Source organism: Leptosomus discolor, chromosome 16 (assembly GCF_034619465.1).
Source record: "Leptosomus discolor isolate bLepDis1 chromosome 16, bLepDis1.hap2, whole genome shotgun sequence".
NCBI lineage: Eukaryota > Metazoa > Chordata > Aves > Leptosomiformes > Leptosomidae > Leptosomus > Leptosomus discolor.
In genome coordinates this window covers 8,721,195-8,737,631 of record NC_141406.1, presented here as the reverse complement: position 1 = coordinate 8,737,631, position 16,437 = coordinate 8,721,195, and the positions used below count along the sequence as shown (strand labels likewise).

The 16,437-nt window shown below is 44.1% G+C and overlaps 1 protein-coding gene across 1 annotated transcript in view; it reads left to right on the top strand.

Moving 5' to 3' along the window:
* Positions 1-16,437, top strand: part of FBRSL1 (fibrosin like 1) — a 549,235-nt gene that overhangs the window by 132,073 nt on the left and 400,725 nt on the right. The window lies entirely within an intron of this gene.

Genomic DNA, 16,437 nt, shown 5'->3' with positions numbered 1-16,437 from the left:
GTCTTACCTGTGTAAAAGTACAGAAGGCAACAGGGGCTGGTTTAATGCAAGTAAGGGGCTTTGTGATTGTTGTGTGAGTTCAATATATAAGGAGTTTCTATATGCGTTTTTCTGTCAGTAGCCCGATGTATTTACCAAATTTTAGAAGTTTAAAACCTGAATATAACTTAGTGTTTTGCTTGTCATGGATCCCTTGCATACTCTTAAAATACTAATTAATTTTTTTCTAATTATTTTTAGTTTGGTATGCTAGGGGGAGAAGAGGCTTACTCTTTCTTTTACAGTTCCCCTTTGTTTTCATTGCTTCATCACACAGTATGTTTCAACTCGAGCTCAGGGTATCGTTTGTTTAAAAACTTTTCAGTGACTTTGCTGACTGAGGCAGTCACAGACACCTCATCCTCAGCTTCTCGGGTTCCGCTGTCTGCTGCGTGGTGTCAGTACTGCTGTCTCTGTGACTACCTGGTTAGCTAGGTCAGCAAACTGGTCCAGTTCACTGTGCTGCTGTCCAAATGTTTGTGCTGGTGCTGCGTCGGGGACTGCCAAAGCCATTTTGAGTTTTCCCACGTGTTGACTGCATTGTCCCTTCAGCCAGGAAGGAAGAAGGGCTTCCCCAAGGTCGTTCTCAGCAGATCAAGGCACAGCTAGGATGGGTAGCAGGGATGGGGACCTGGCATGCCTCTGCAGAGTGCTGGCCCTTGCACCAACACCTCCTCGCTGGCCAGCAAAGAGAATTAGCACCCTAATTCTAATCTCCCTGGGTGCTTCTGCAGCCTGTTTTTCTTTTAAATGCTTTAAATGCCAGACCTGTGATACTGTGAAGTACCATAAAGTAAGATTAGATAAGGGGAGGGAGCAAGTGCTCCGTGAGGGCAAAGCTAGTGGAAGTTGCCGAAACGAAACCTTTGCATGGGGACAGCAGTGCGGTGCAGGGAGCAGCGGGGGTGTTTCTCCACGCCTCTGTCCCTGCGTTTCTTGGCTCTGGAAGGAAGCGCTGCACCGTGCATCGAAGTTCATGCTTGAGGCAGGCGCTGGGATGCTGAAACCAGAGATCAGGCATTGGGGCATAGAGCTGGGAGAAGGCATGTCACTGGGAGCTCTGTCACCTGCAAAACTGAGGAAAGGATAATTGACTTGTTCTGTAAAGCCAGCTGATCTCTGAATGAAAAGCGGATCAGGCTCAGAACAAGGTTTGACTACTCTGTGTAAAATACTGGGGTTTTAGAGTGTTAAAATATTTCTTTTACTGTCTGTTTTACAGTTGCCGGATAGATTTTACTAATGGCTTAAAATACCAAGACCAGAACAAGGGGTTAACTCCAAACCTCATGACTCCTTTTAAGTTTGGCCTGCAAACCTTAAGACCCTTTTTACAAGAGCTTATCATTTGTTTGTTGCTAAATGTACTTGCTTATTTGTTTGTTCACCTGAGTTGTTGGAATAATAATTAAAAAAAATCAGGGTTAATTCTTTGCTTGTGATAGATGTAGTTGGGATTGATAGCTAATGAACTTACAGTATTTTAACACATACATGAAACTTTCACAATGAGTTAATGAGGGAATTTAAAACAAGGATAAAAGATTTTGCCATGGCATCTTTGGAGAAGGCATAATAAACATGCTGTCTATCGGGGTAGTGGGGGATAGTTAATGCTAAAGAAACATGACAGAAAAAATGATGGTTTTATCTTCAGAGTTCCCAACGACTGTTCTAATTGGAAGTTTCTCATTCACTTGAAACTTCTTCATCAAATGCCCTTTTTGTGCAGAGGAAGCGACTTCCTCCTGTGCTTGGTTAAAAACTTAAGGGTTGAAAACCACACATGGTTTATCTGCAGTGTTTTGTACTGTAACGCCAGATAGGAAACAGTCAGAAGGACTTGTGTGATGCTGTCAAGTATTGCAGCAAAGAGGAAAGACACAAACCCAATTCTTAGATGCCTTTACTCTTTAAGTGAAAGAATTGAGAATGTATGTGGGAGTCTAGTGGGCTTCAGTATCTGAAAGTGATTACCTTGCTTTGGACCATCACTCTGAGTCACCCCTACTTGGCATGTTTGCATTTGTTAAAAGATAATGTTCCAGTCTCTGTGGCTTTGAAATTTTGGATATCCAAGGAGGAGGAGTTGTCTCTCTCTCAATTTGTGGTTGTGGCAGTGCTTTCTGTTTCCCTCTGCTTTCTGAAACAACACTTTAATGTGCTCCAAGGAAAAAAGTATTCACTGTATGGGAAAAATATCGCTATGAGGCCCAAATCAATAGGAGGACCTGGTGGTGTAGACAGTTAAGAAATCCCTTTGAACTTATTTAATAAGGGAATTGTTTAGATTTTCAAGCTTGATGCCTTGAAATCTAAACCAGGATGATTTGTGAACCTCTGATCACATTTTTGGGGATAGTTTCCTCCCAAATGACAGCTATGATTTTTAAGTCCATTTTAATCCCTCAACACAGCTGGGTTTTTGGTGTATCAGAGAATTGCTCGTTTCAATGAACTCTCCTGTTGGATCCACAGTGTGATAGTATCAGGCTAGCCTATGTTCTCTTGTGTCTCCTGGTGTTGGGATGATAACCTTCAGGAAGAAGATAAGGTGGGTAGGTTGATCCATGTTTTCTTAAACTGTAATTGCCATTTTATTGAATTCCTCAGTAATTCCTAGGTTTGGTGGGGGTTTTTTGTTTTTTCTTTTTTTTTGAATTGACATAAATTGAGTTCATGATTGTTCTTGCTTCTCCACTGTTGCAACTCTCCTTATCTCAGTGGCGATAACAGCTGCTTAAAACCATGTAGGTGAATGCAGAATTGGATGTTAGATGTGATTATGAGACATCCCACTTGTTCTCTTGGCCAGATTGCTATTCATGCTGTTACCTAAATATTGTCATTTCCTTACTGCCAAATCATCCCTTAAATGTTAGAAACTGAATCTAGAAGAATCTGTGCATTGCATCCTGGTAGCCAGAGGGAAGAAAGGAGTGGCCTGTGTTGTTGCTGAGAGGCCAAGCTTTAAGAAGTTCTAAGCCATGGAATAACATGTTGGTTTTGACTGCCATGTGATGCCAGGAGAGCGTCATGCAAGAGTGAATGGAAAAACAGAGGTGGAAAAATCAAGCTTTCAAATTTAGGGATTAGCTCTGGGGCAAGGGAGGAAATGTGATACCCTCTGCTTCGAATCTACACCAGGAAAAGCATTTTGTGGGCTTTTTTTGTACCATTGGCCATGGTTTCTACAAGCAAAACAAACGTTTGCCCCATTCTCATGTGTATGAGAAAGTCTCAGCCCTCATATTGCCCTGAAGTCACTTAACTGGCCTCATGTTTCCAGCGTGCTCAGCTGGCTTTGCAAACTCTGAAGAGATTTAAAGTCTGTGTTGCTGCACTGATATGTCACTTTATCTGTCAGCCATGAGTCTCTTCTGTCCTCTTTGTATACATGTGCCCATGCTAGCCAGATGGTGCTGGATTTGGGTGCCATCCAAAGTAGCACATTAGAAAGGCCAGGTTATGTGTCATATTTCAGAAGCCAAGAAGAGCTGCCAGTTCTCCTCTTTCGGTAACAAACAGCTTGACTTAATATATTGATCATGTTGTCCTCACTATTCTCAAGCTGATTTTATCCAAGACACTTAAAAGGATATAAGGTTGAAGCTGTACAGATCCCACCTGTTGCCTGCTCTGTAACTAATATCTGTGTTTGCATTTACTGTGTGTCCTAGAAAAATCTGCTCTCTACCAGCAACTCGAAATCCTTTCTAGTGTCAGAAGGAGACTTCAGTGTCATTTGACTATTGGTTCTGCTGGAGCACAGTATGATCTAGGAGCTGGGAGATGTAGGTTCTCCTCCTAGATTTGCCAGAGATGGTTTATTTGGGCAAGTTGCTTTGTATTTGTGCATTTCTCATTCTGTAAAATAGAGCCCAAAATGCTGATTCCCTTTGTGTTGTGCTTTAAGAATCGCTAATGAAAAAGCCTGATAAAAGCCAAATGATGATGATATTTATAAACGATGAAAGAACTTTTCCTCAAATTCTCAGCATGCTTTTTTAATTTTCTTTTTTTTTTGGTGGAGGAAGGCTTTCCCTAATGGGATGTGAAAGCCACAAACCTCATCTGTATCAGTAACAGAGTAATGTGTGGAGAGAGACGGGGGATGAACTGCTGTTAAGCATGCCTTAATTACCGTGGCCCTGCAGTCCCCAGGTTGCCCCCTTCTGTGGGTGTGTAAACTGGTCTTTCTGGTTTTCAAAGCCATTGTATTGTCAGTCTGTATCTGTAAGGTTTGAGAAGACATTTGCTTCTGGCATTGCAGAAAGGGTGCTGGTCTCTCGGTCACCTGCTTTTGCAGATCCTGCCGAAACCCGAGAACCGACGCTTACAGTTTCGCTCGGTCGTGGTGGGGACCTTGGGAAATCCATATCCTTCGCTGGAAACAAATACCTGGAAACTCCTGTGTCTTAAACCTCTTTCTGCTTTAGTGAGCAGTTCTGGTCCGATACGTGAAATTTCCCCTTCTGCCCTTTTATCTGCTTTTTGAAATGTAACCTCCTTGATGTTATCTTTTGATCTGCAGCTCTCACCATCAGTAGGGCTCCCCGAATTCCTTGACCAGAGCGGCTTTACACGTAAAAGCAATATGTTCAAGGGCTGCGAGAGGGACGCAGTGGCCCGTTGGGTGCCGTGTTGGGGACCGGGGCGGGTTTGCGGAGCCGGCGGCCCTGTCGCTTGGCAACAGCCTCCCAAGGAGGAGGAGGAGGAGGAGGAGGAGGTGGCGGGGGGGAGCCCGCCTGCCGCCGAGCGTCCCCGCCGGGGGCTTCGCAGTGGCGGCTGGGGAGAGGTGCGAGGTGCCGTGGGAGGGGACGGGCACCCGGAGCCTCCTGGGCTGCGGCTGTGATGGGGATCAGAGCGTTGTTAGTGAGCAGCGGCTGTGAAACGCTTTGACAGCTCGTTTGCATCGTGAAAGCCCTTTGCGTTGTGACACCTTTGAGAGAGGTGTGCTGCAACTCTTACCTGCTTTCGCGAGCGCTTTTGAAAACAGTTTTTAAACCAGGTACCTCGCCTATGGTGGCGCTGAGAATTGATGTCAGAGCCTGGATGAGCATTCAGGATGTGCTTGTTCTTCATCGCTCGTGCTGTTGTAGCACTGAGAGTTGTTAGGTAGCGTCTGTGTGTAACATAATTGCCGTGTCAGCTTTTCTGTTTCTGGTTATCTACATAAGGAAGCAGATAGCTGGTGGAGATGTCAGCTGTGATGTGGCTTATTAAGAGCTACAAGACAGAAGTAATCACAAGAAACCCTGCTTCCACGCAGGCTGTTCTCCAGAGTCTAGTTGCATCTGCTCTGTCTTAACCCTTCTCATGTTGACTGGATTTTTTGGTTCTTGCCAAAGGGTTATACCCATTTGAACAAACAAATACTGTGTGCTGCATCTGTATTTCTCACTCTGTGATGTTTACCATTGACAAGGTGCTGTGAACAGTAAATGCGAAGCAAAGTTAAGCCCTCTAGACAGGAATTGTGAGATGTACAAGGGCTCTTAACTAATTTAAGTGGGTTAGGAGTGATGAAAGTTGCTGCTCTGTATCGTGTTTGAATTCTCTGTTGCATTTCAAAGTTGAGGGCTAGCAGCAAATGGAAAACTTTGCATGAAAGCCCCTTTCTCTAGTCTGTGACTGGTAAAGCCTTGTTCCAGACAGGAACAGGTCCTACAAACCAGCCTGCCTCCGTTTTCAGGTTTGTGAAGTGCAGGTCTGTGAAGATAGAGGTTTCTGAATCTGGAAACTAAGCATTAAGAGAAACTCATAATTTAGCATGGGTTGAGGAGGCCCAGCTTAGTGCCACTTGGATGGGGGGAAAACTCAAATCCTCTAAACATAATGGAAGGAGAGTGGCAAAGCCAATGAAAACTTGTACCACTCACTCTGGATGTGGTGAGACAGCAAGGAGGAGTGATTGACGGCACCTGCTCTGCTGAGGTCTTTCTCTGCAGTGGGTTATTGTCCTGTCAGCTCTGCCTGCCTGCGGCCTAATTTGACATGCTTGGATAAGTGGATCTCATCATTTTGATTCTGCACATGTTCTCCTCTCTACAGCGTGCTGGTTTTGTTCACTCTTGGGATTTGTCTACCGTCCTGGTGGAGTGTTTGCTTGGTTACTTGTTCCTTAGTGGCAAGTGAGACTAACCAGGCAAAAGTACAGATCCTCCTTTCTCTCAGGAGCATTAATGAATGTGCTGATTTAACTGTTCCCTCTTGTATCACATGTTGCAAACTGATGTACCCAAGAATCGGTGGTGTCATTTGTCAGCCTCGTAAAAGTCTGTCTTCCCATTAGCACCGCTTTTTCCCTCTGTTTCTTGCTTTTGGTTTCATCTCCCAGAGGAAACTGGGATGGAAATGAGAATGAAATATGGGTTTCCTTTTTCAAAAGAAAATAAACCAAACCTTAAGGGCTTCCTATTGGAATGTGATGGGATTGGACTGCTATCTCTTATCCTTTGAAAATCCCAGCTGGAATTATTTAATGTCAAAGCATGGAATTTCCTAGTGTGAAATTCATTGCTGGCTAAGGATGCGCTGGGGATTAGAGAGACATCACTTTGCCAGGGTAGCGTTGCTGTCACTGCAGGAGACCTCGCTCGCACAAAGGGACGTTGCTGGTCTGTCCTGCTTCAAAGCTGAATCTTGGGGATGAGATTCTTCAATTCCCATTGAGGTTACATGCTGTGTGACTGACAGCTGGATTTGGGCAGAATAAACCAGAGTGGGTAACACTTTGCACTGCCTGGGAATAGAGAGAGAAAAATGAGAGGCAAGAGCAAAACATAATTTGCTGTTTTTCTTATTTGGTAATGGAGTAGTTTGCTAGTGCACTTCCAAAATTTCTCTAAGACCACTTCACAGGTGATTTTTTTTTTTTTCATTTGGCTGCATGATAAAAGGGTCAGATCGGGTGATTACAATTTCTTCTGATCCAAAAATAAAATAAAATAAAATCTATGATATGGAAGCCTGATGTCTTGTGAAGTTTTAGGTTTGATAACAATAGGCTCCTTAGGAGAAATCTCAAAGTTTTGCAGGGTGTCTTCTTGGTGTCAAGGTATTTGTATAAAGGAAAAACAGAAGCGTATTCAGACAGTACACCAGGTTACCAATAAATGCCTTTTGGTTTTTTTTTTTTTCCCCTCTGATCAAAGATGGTTATTTTAAGTAGGCATCAATGTCTATATATTAGGGATCTATAAAGCACTTAAGCAAAATACGGGCTGATAGCTGTATGTGCACCAACTGGTGTGGTAACAAGGTGCAGCTTTGTTTCTGAGACTCATCAATCAGCAGTGGTTTAGGTGATGGAGGGAAAGAGAGGAGCAACTCTCTGTCACGTTAAAAGAATAACCTTTCTGGCCTCTTTTTCTAAACTGTTGATCTCTTTATAAAAGAGGATTTGCCCTGCTGTTCTAATAAGAGTTGTAAAATAATATATATGTAATTAGAATTTAATAATGATCTGTATGACTGGATCTACAGGATAAGCTGGTTCAAGTGATTGTGTAACCTTTGCATTGTGTTCATTTTCTAATGTTGAAATAACAGCTGGAAGTTGAGAGACTGACATGCAGTTTTAAAATTACAGAGCTTGAAATTGCTGCTGTCTGTAAACATATGAAAATCTATTAATGACCTTTGAGCTCTCTGTCTGAAAATGTTTTGTAACAGAATACATCGAAATTGCTTGCTACTATAGCGTGTGTTTCCCCTTTCTCAGTGATTGCCTAGGATATAAATGAATGTTTTGTTCCTGACACAGATACCAGAATATTTGGAACTATTCTAGGAAGCCCTAAGGATATATGGAAACATTTCGTTGCTTGTTGTTTGTTCTAGCAAACCAGTTATAGATGAGCTGCTCGCGAGCACATGGTGTGCTAAGCCACTCGACGTGGGAGAACATAGCTGCTGGCGAGACTGACAGCTGTAGACCTCTGTTGTACAATACATTTCTCCAGCAGCATGTTTGAGGAGGAGCAGGAGTGACGAGGGTGGCACAGATGCACTGTCCTGGAGTTTTCATTAGTGTGTGTGACATTTAGATATTTAGAAAGGCATTTCTCTCCTGCTAGAAGTCACCTCACTCAGAGTTCCCCTTAGGTTGAAGTCATATGCTATGGGCAGCTGTTTGTGGAGATGGCTGGCTTCGACATATTTCTTGTTGTTGGATCGTTTGTATTTCTTCTCGTTTGTTTCCTAGCCAAAAGAAACTACCAGAGGACTAATTATTTAATACACATTCTAGACCTCATGACAGCTGAACTGAAAATTGTTGCCTACCACTGAGGGCAACTGCAGAGTTGGTAAAAAATGCCTCTAGTTTCATAGTGTTTAAACATAAATTAATTTATCACGCAGCACCAGGGATCAGGATATGGCTGTTTTTTCTTCTGGATTCTCTCACCCCTACAGTATTGTTGGCAGAAGTGAATTTGCAAGTGTTAATCTCCTTCAGCGCAGTGTTCATTGGCTTTGTGCAAGCTGTGTCAAACTGCAGTTGTAGCTAAGCTTGCGGACAGCTGTGCTGTTGCTGAAGGACATTCTTACCTGTGTTCTGCAGCATCTTTGGGAATGGCACCCTTCCTGAGAGGGTGGTAATAAAAGTGCATAGGCTGGAGTCTCAAAACGTCCGCAGCTGCTTGTAGAGTGAATGTGTTTGAGGCTGTCACCACATGGGAGATTTGTCTGGAGCTTTCATTCCATAGGTGCTTTAAGAGCAGCACATTTTTCATGGCTATGTTTTAAAAGTACGTGCCATAAAATGAGTGGAGACAACACGTGTGGTTGAATCAGGAATCCTAGAAAATAAATTAACACTTTGTGTTTGTATTTAGTGAGTTGAAGCTTTGAATTACTTAACAAATCTTGTCTGAAGTTCTTGAATTTGTGACCAAGCTACCTAAGGTGATAGCTGTATCTTTTAAGTTTCAAGTATGAAGCTATTCACATGGTAATCGGTACAGTCATGATGTGGCTGCTATATGCTTTGCACTATGAAGATCAGAACTTTAAATGCAGCAGTATAGATGGCGGAGACCAATTTAGGCCCCTGCCTTTGGTAAATGAGCCGTATGCCCAGTCCATCTGCCCAGCCTCAGGTTGATTCAACTCTGTTTCCAGAGTCTAGCTTATGGAAGCATGACATCCTCCTCTCATCAGAGGTCGAAACAGTTGTGTCTTCACCTTTTATTATTAATTTTAAAGAGACAGCCAGTATTTCTAAGCATTCCTCTCCATAGTGACAAATAGGCCAGAGGCATCTTTTACTGAACAGTCCTGTTTTTTCTGAGTCGTTTAGCTGACAATTGGTAAAGGTGAAAGCATCCAGCTGCTGTACCAGTTTGTGCTGGTAGGACCCTCATGCCTTTTCCTTTGGCAGCTGGGGGCCAGCTGGTGCAGCTGGAGACTGGAGGTTGTGTTGCCTTCCTGGCAAGATTGGAAATGAGTGATGAAACGGCCACATCTGCCTCAAGCAAGGAGCTGCTTCTTCAGGTCCTAATTCTCTCACTTGATGGGAGCTGTTTGAATTCGGTATGAGTGCTTGTTTAAATAATCTGGGGAGAAGGGGAATTGGGTCAGATTAAGTGTTTAAAGGCTGCTCTGTAAACAAGCTTGTGATTGCTGCCTATCAGCAGCGTGGGCCCAGCAGTGTCATTGAATATTGGCACACTTGAGGAATGTCTTTCCAAAATACTGGACCTAGAGTGTGTGCCTGACTATGCCACTTACTTGCTGGATCCCTTTGGAAGTTTGGAGATGGATGTCCCCAAAATTACATTCTTTAAAATGGAGGTGTTACGCACAGTCTGTCACTTGTGAAACGTTGGGCAGCGTGAGGGCAGCACGCGGTGCTGTTGCCATCCTATTTGTTCCCTCATAGGAGGGAGCTCACCGAGATGATGGGAGTTTGCAGGAGGGACACGCTCTGTGCTCAGCATTCATACCCAGCGGTGCGGCGATGCTGCTTAAATAAGCTGAAGTAGGTGCTGTCAGATAAGCACAAGCTCTTTTCAAACTCCTTCATACACTACATAAACTGAGCAGGCTGAGCTCCCGGTCCTGGCTGAAAGCAGCTTCAGCCAAAATGTACTTTTATCTGCTGTGAAAGCTGGGCAGGTTGGCCTTGTAGTGTACGAACAGTAGCGCCTTTCAGCACTCCTGCAGCCTGTAAAAGCTGGGCAGGCTGGGCTTGCAATATGCCTCATTTCATCTACCTGAAAATGGTGCCCCAGCTTCCCTTCAATCATTTAAGCTCCCTTGCTCTCTGACACACTTTCCGCTGACAGTAATTCTGTGAGCACTCGTCGGGCATTTACTGCCATCACTGGAGGAAATACTGATGGCTTGAAATGGGATCATTTCCTTTCTGATGGACAGCAAGCACCTGTGGGAGTTTTAATAGCTGTACAGTATGTCTGTTGGTAGGTAGCGAGGAAGACGGGTGTTGTTCCTGCAGTGAGGCACACGCAGGCTCTGAAGAGGAAATTGGAGGAGAGGGAGAAAGCCACGCTGGCTTCCTGTTGAGCTTGCAGAGCGCGGCTTAAAACAGTACATTTTGTGTACCCATCTCCCCAATGGGTGATGGTGGAGAAGGGTCTATACCAAAAATATGGACAACCATATGCTCACATTAGTGCAGATTTCTCTGACCTCTTACTAAAGAGAAGGTATTTACTGTATACGTTCTTACTTTTATTGTCCCCTAAATGACTATTAAGTACTCTGATTACAGGTACTTGGTAGTACCATGGAGGGAGAGGACTGGGGTTTTTTTCTCAAGTAATTGAGAAGAACAACAGTACCAGCCCCTTCTCCCCAGCTTTTAAAAACAATTACTGCTCAGCACTTTATCATTATTTATTCAAGTCTCGTGCAAGCAAAGAGAGCAATCAAAGCCTTGTAAAATCATGGTGGATTGAAACAAATTTACAAGTAGAGCGATACTGACCTTCCCTTTTGTAATTTTTGGCTGCATTGTGATGAGGTAACATTTGTCCCAGGCGACTCTACTTGGTACAGTGTCTTCGAGGTCCTAGCAGTGAAGGTCTTAATTCTTGGGAGACATAACAAGTAGGCATTTAGCAGAGTACCGCAGCTTGCTCTTTAGCTCTTCACAGGTGACAGAAACGCAGCCTCTGGTAATAAATTTCACTGTTTCAATTACAGTGAGTTTCCTGGTTCATCCACTTTTATTTTTAAGTTAAATCATGTATCATAAACCTGCAAACCAGTGGCAGCTTCAAATGTCTTAACATTTCCAAAGCTGTCTTGTCAAAAAGTCATCTTACTCTTGAGCTAAACGTGTGACAGGGTCAGAGCAAACGTGATGCATTTTAAAAAGCAAGACCCAAACTCATCTGGAATATGTCAGCTACGAAAGGAGAGTTGCAGTCTAAGGTTAAACAAGCAAGGATTTCATTTGCAATCATTTTAATTGATATTGATTGCATTGCTTGAATGTAGGGTCAAAGCAAGAGAGTCACTTCGAAGCTAGGCTCTTTTTTTTTTTTTTTTTCTTTTTTGCCTTTTAAAAAAGCTTTAGTGGCTTTGGCTGAAAAGCTATGGGCTTGAGTTATGTTTTTAGTGAAGTTCGCAGTGGGGGAGAAGAGAGGGCAGGAAAGTAAAACAAACAAGTGTGTGTTACGTTACAGGAAAAGCGAGAACTTCCCCATCCACGAAAACTGCAGCCTGCCGGCTGGAGATGCCAGCCAACTGCCTCCCAAAGCGCCCTGCGCTCTGGTGAGAGTGAAGCCGGGCTGGCCTGCTGCCAGCGAGGAGCTGCTGTGCCGAGCTCTGGGCCAGTCCTAGCTCCGCAGCTCCTTCCCCTTTGCTGCCCTCACTGTGTGCTCCTTCCACCCCACAGCTCTCCAGAGCAGAGCGCTCAAACTTCTCCTCCTCTCCCACTGTTAAAGTGTGCTCCTGCTCACTTTTAAAATCTCCACTTGCATTTGCTGCCTGTTCCCCACGTTGAGTTCCAATTCAGTCACCTTGGTGTAGTCCTATCTGATACCCTCTGGTTGGGTTACATCTTATCCCATTCCTTTTTTCTCCCTTTTTTCCCCTCTCTATTATTCACCTTGTTTCATTTGCCTGTTGGCTACTTGTCTTTTCTTGTGCTGGCTCCTGTTCTTGCAGTGGTTTCTCTCTCTATGGACCCATCTTCTATTCTTGCCTTAAAGTTAACTTTTCATATGTTTCTCATGTATGTCTCCAATATTATCTTTCCATTTGAATTACCATCTCCTGTGTCACCTTTATGCAACTGAATGGACAGTAGATTTACCTTAGCAGTGGTCCTGTCTGTATTTGTAATGTGCTTTGTCTACTTAGAAAGCATGAGAATATTAAGTCAGCATTTGTTTCTATGTTGCTGTTCTATAAACTTGGTAACAGGTCAATAGGAGTATTTTAAAAGTAACCTAATTGAAAATAAATCTGTTTCAGTTCCTCTCTGAGACAGGATCCCTCCCTGAACTATTAAACAAACACATTTGACAATGCTACTGCTAATTGCATGATAGAGTTGATACAAGGATAGATGGTGCTCAGATCCTCAGGGGCTTTTCCATTGCAGTTTTGCTGAGAGAAGCTGGAGGCAGAAAGAGGGACAAGCGGGGTCAGTTTTAGAGACAGCAATGGGGTTTTTTTATTTCCTTTGTGTGGATCCTTCTGTTTGATGTTCAGGGGGTTGTTTCACATTCTCCAACTTAAGGAGTAAGTGCTGCAGTGAAGAGTTGTGGAGAGAGAAGCTGGAGGCTGTTTCCCTTCTGGGAAATCAGCCCATATAATCTTCTAAAGTCAGCAGAGGCAGGCTGGCAGGAGTGGAGTGTAACCAGTCCTTGGCTGCTTGTCTGAGCCTTGCAGTGTCCAATGGGCCCTGGGGATGCGGGATTGTAATGGACTTGATTTTGCACCAGGGCTGCATTTTGAACTGGTACTTGAGGGCTGATGGTAGTTATTTTATCAGCTTTGGGTGTTATTTTTGTCCTCTGCACCCTAGCAGCATGCTTGAGGTTAATCATCTAGCTATCATTTTTGCACTTTTTTTTCAGGTTCTTTAAGTGTTCCCTGTGTATGAAAGGTATTTACAACACCAACCTCCCCGTACGTGCTTTCTGAGAGCTGTGTAAACTCAGAGGATTAAGGCAGAGCTTGAGCTGGGCTGAGCAAACATGCAGTGGTAACTCCAGCCAGCGGATGGCTGTGGATGTGAGCTTGCACCAGGGTTCTCTAGAGCTGATTGCTGCTCAAACCAGCAATGTGGAGCCCACTGTGCAGAAGTCTCTTGCTGTGGCATTTCAGGGGTAAGAAGAGTCTCATTCCAGAGCCAAGGACCGTGCACCCACGTTATTCACAGCTTTATTTATAAACTCAGCCGTGTGCACCTTGAGTGTCTTTGGAGATCGCAGCTGTGCCTTGGTGACAGAAAAATGGCTTTTCATGAAGGAGTGTTCCAAGTGATTAAGGGTGTCGCCAGCTCTACCACAAGCAGAGGTGCAATTACATAGCTTTAACTAGCTTGGGCCAAATAGCAATGAAAAAAGATTCACAGAGATTTTTATTACGGGTTCTCAAAATCTGTTGCAGAGTCTAGGTTACACGCTTGGGTTGCCAGCCTGTGCTGCAGTCTTTGCCAGTGGATCTTCACAGCTACTGGTGTGCAAGGTATTTCAGGTAGAGCTGAAGCGTCCTTTGGTATCTGTACATCCAAATAAGCAAACAGGGGGATGGAATCTGTATGTTTCATGGAGTAACTGCCAGGAAAGAGGCTCTAAAGAAAGGCCTAATTCTTCCTTATCTGTAACCATGCAGCCAATTAGAACCATCTGCTCTCTGTCTGCAGCCCCGACAGACGAGGGGCTGCAGATGGAGAGGCTGTAGTCTGCCCTGGAAGGTGTGAGAGAGATTCTTATGTGAGGACAGGTAGGAGACAGCCCTGGAAGCTGTGAGTAGTGAGGAACAAAATAGTTTTGTGTATTCTGGAACAAGATTTGGCAATCTCCTTCCTGGAACTGAGAAGAAAGAATGGGCCTGGATCTACCGTCCTTCCCTGGAGGAGGTGGTTTGCTGGCCCTAACAGCAAAGTAGCCAGATCTGCTGACTCCTGGGTTGGGCAGAAACCCCAAGGCTAGTTATGGAGACCTTTTGACTTCAGGGCCTGACTTCAGATGCTGTTGCTGTGTGAATCTCTAGGCTTTATGTGGTGTGCAAAGGGCAGAAATAACTACTGGCCTGGGCTTGTCTGGAGGGAAGGCTCCAGTGGAGCAGTTTGTCGGAAGGCCAGTCTCATCTGCAGGCTGGGATTTCTGCATTGAAGCCAAGGTGCATCAATAAACATAGTTCACTGTAGTGATGTACCATACATTCTGTATGTGCTTAAATTTTCCAGCAATTGCCTGTGCACAAGCACAGATGCACATCCAAAAATAGTAAGCTCTTGTGCTAAGTGAGGTCCCCAACTTGGAGGTCATAAACTTCAGTAAAAGAGCAATTGCTGGAAGGCTCTTTTAGTAGAATAAATAGAAAGGAAACAAAGGAAGTAAGAACAGAAACCCCATTAGCCCCCTCCTGCTCTCAGCCTGAGGCTGCAAAGAGGTCTGCTTTTAGCAGCACAGAGAACAGCCCTGCTGTCACCCTCTGTCAGAAAGGAGAAGGTGTGTTCAGTGTCCCATGTTCCCAGAAAAAGCAAAGTCGTGTGAGCTGCATCCTCTGCTGAAGTGGGAAGGAATGGGACTGTGTAATAGATTTTTCTTGTCATGGGGCCGACAAATTTGGCTTCTTGCCCACGGCTGCCCCAGACGTGCTGCAGAGCTGAGGTTGCCTCACTCCGCCTTTCTCCTGCCAGAGGCAAGCAGCAGCCTTGGCTACCAAGGCTTGGGTCTTAATTCACGGCTGTTTGGAAAGTGCTTGAGATTCTTGGATGCAAGTGGCACTACAAGTGAATGCATTATTTCCTTGGCTTTGATCCAGCTATGACTGCATTCCCTGAATTAATTTTGGTAGTAGCTCAGCGATCAGACAACCCTTAAATCTCCAAACAAAATGGGGATAAAAAGCTAAATTTCTAAGTAGGAAATTTTGTAGGATTCAGTAAGGGGAAAAATACAGATTTCCAGACTAGTTATGTGGTGAAGTGAATCATCTAAAACCTGCAGTGAGTGTGCTGCGGGTACTGAGGGAAGACTTTCCCCAAGGCATTAACAGAGGCCCAATCCCCATGTGAAGCCAGATAGAATTTAAACCAAAATGGCCGTTTACTGCCTTTGAAAGCGTAGTTAAAAGTGAGTATTACACGCTCAGCCAGGAGTGCATTATTTGCTGGTGCTTTCAGGTGGTGGCATTCCCCTGCCACAGCCTTCTTTCTCCCTTATCAGGGGCCTGTGTCACCTCCTGCAGCATCTTCCATGCATCTGCTGTCTCTTTGCAGCTGCATGTGGCTTTATGAAGAAGTGCACATTTTTGGTGACTTCTGTTTCTAATATTTTGCTGAGTTTCAGTTAACAGATGTCATTTCCATTGCACTAGTTTCTGATGAGTTACTAAAACTTAACATTTTGATTTCTATCTCAGCAGCTTCCCAGTAAATAGGACAATGTGACCTTCTTTAAGTGGCATCGAACTGCTGCTTTAGAGTGTTATATTAAAACTAAAAATCGAAGTGAGCAACTAAACACTAATTTGTATTCCTCGTTTTATCATTCATGGAGAATAATGCCAGACAATCATTTTCCTTGCTCTTTCACTAGTTATGGAATTGGCAAGCTGAGCTGTATTCTGGTGTGTTCTGCACCTCTCAGACAGTGCTACTTATTTTAGTTTTGGAGTGAGGGTTGTATCTTTGGGGGTTTTGCAACTTGCTGTCTATATGGGTGCTTTAAGAGAAGCTTGCTAGCCACACAGGACCCCTGCACAAGGGGTATAGAGATTGGGTGCTGGCTAATTATCTTTGGACCTGGGTTGGAATAGGAAACAACTGTATGTATTTTATCATCGTGATTCAAATTTCTGTGTCTCTGTGACCCTAAAGTGTCAGTGCATCGTCTCACTTCACAGGGAAGGGTAACTGAGCAGTGAGTGACTTGGAGTGGAATCAGCATGTTGCACACTGAGGCAGTCAAAATCGCCGGTTAAACGAGAGGGGGAGGAAGTCATCTCGAGCAATCAGCAGGGCATTTCATCTCAATTCCTAATTTTCTTTTTTTTTTTTTTGTTGGGCTTTAGTTTTTGAGAGGCTAGAGAGCTAATGATTTTCATGAGTTCTTTTGCAGTGCTCAAGGTGTGTGCGTTGACTTGAGCAAGTTGTACTGCGAGCTCCATTTACATAGGACACAAATATCCATGATGTAATTGCTTGAGTCAGAAGCAAGGCATTTAGAAAAGGGGGAATGA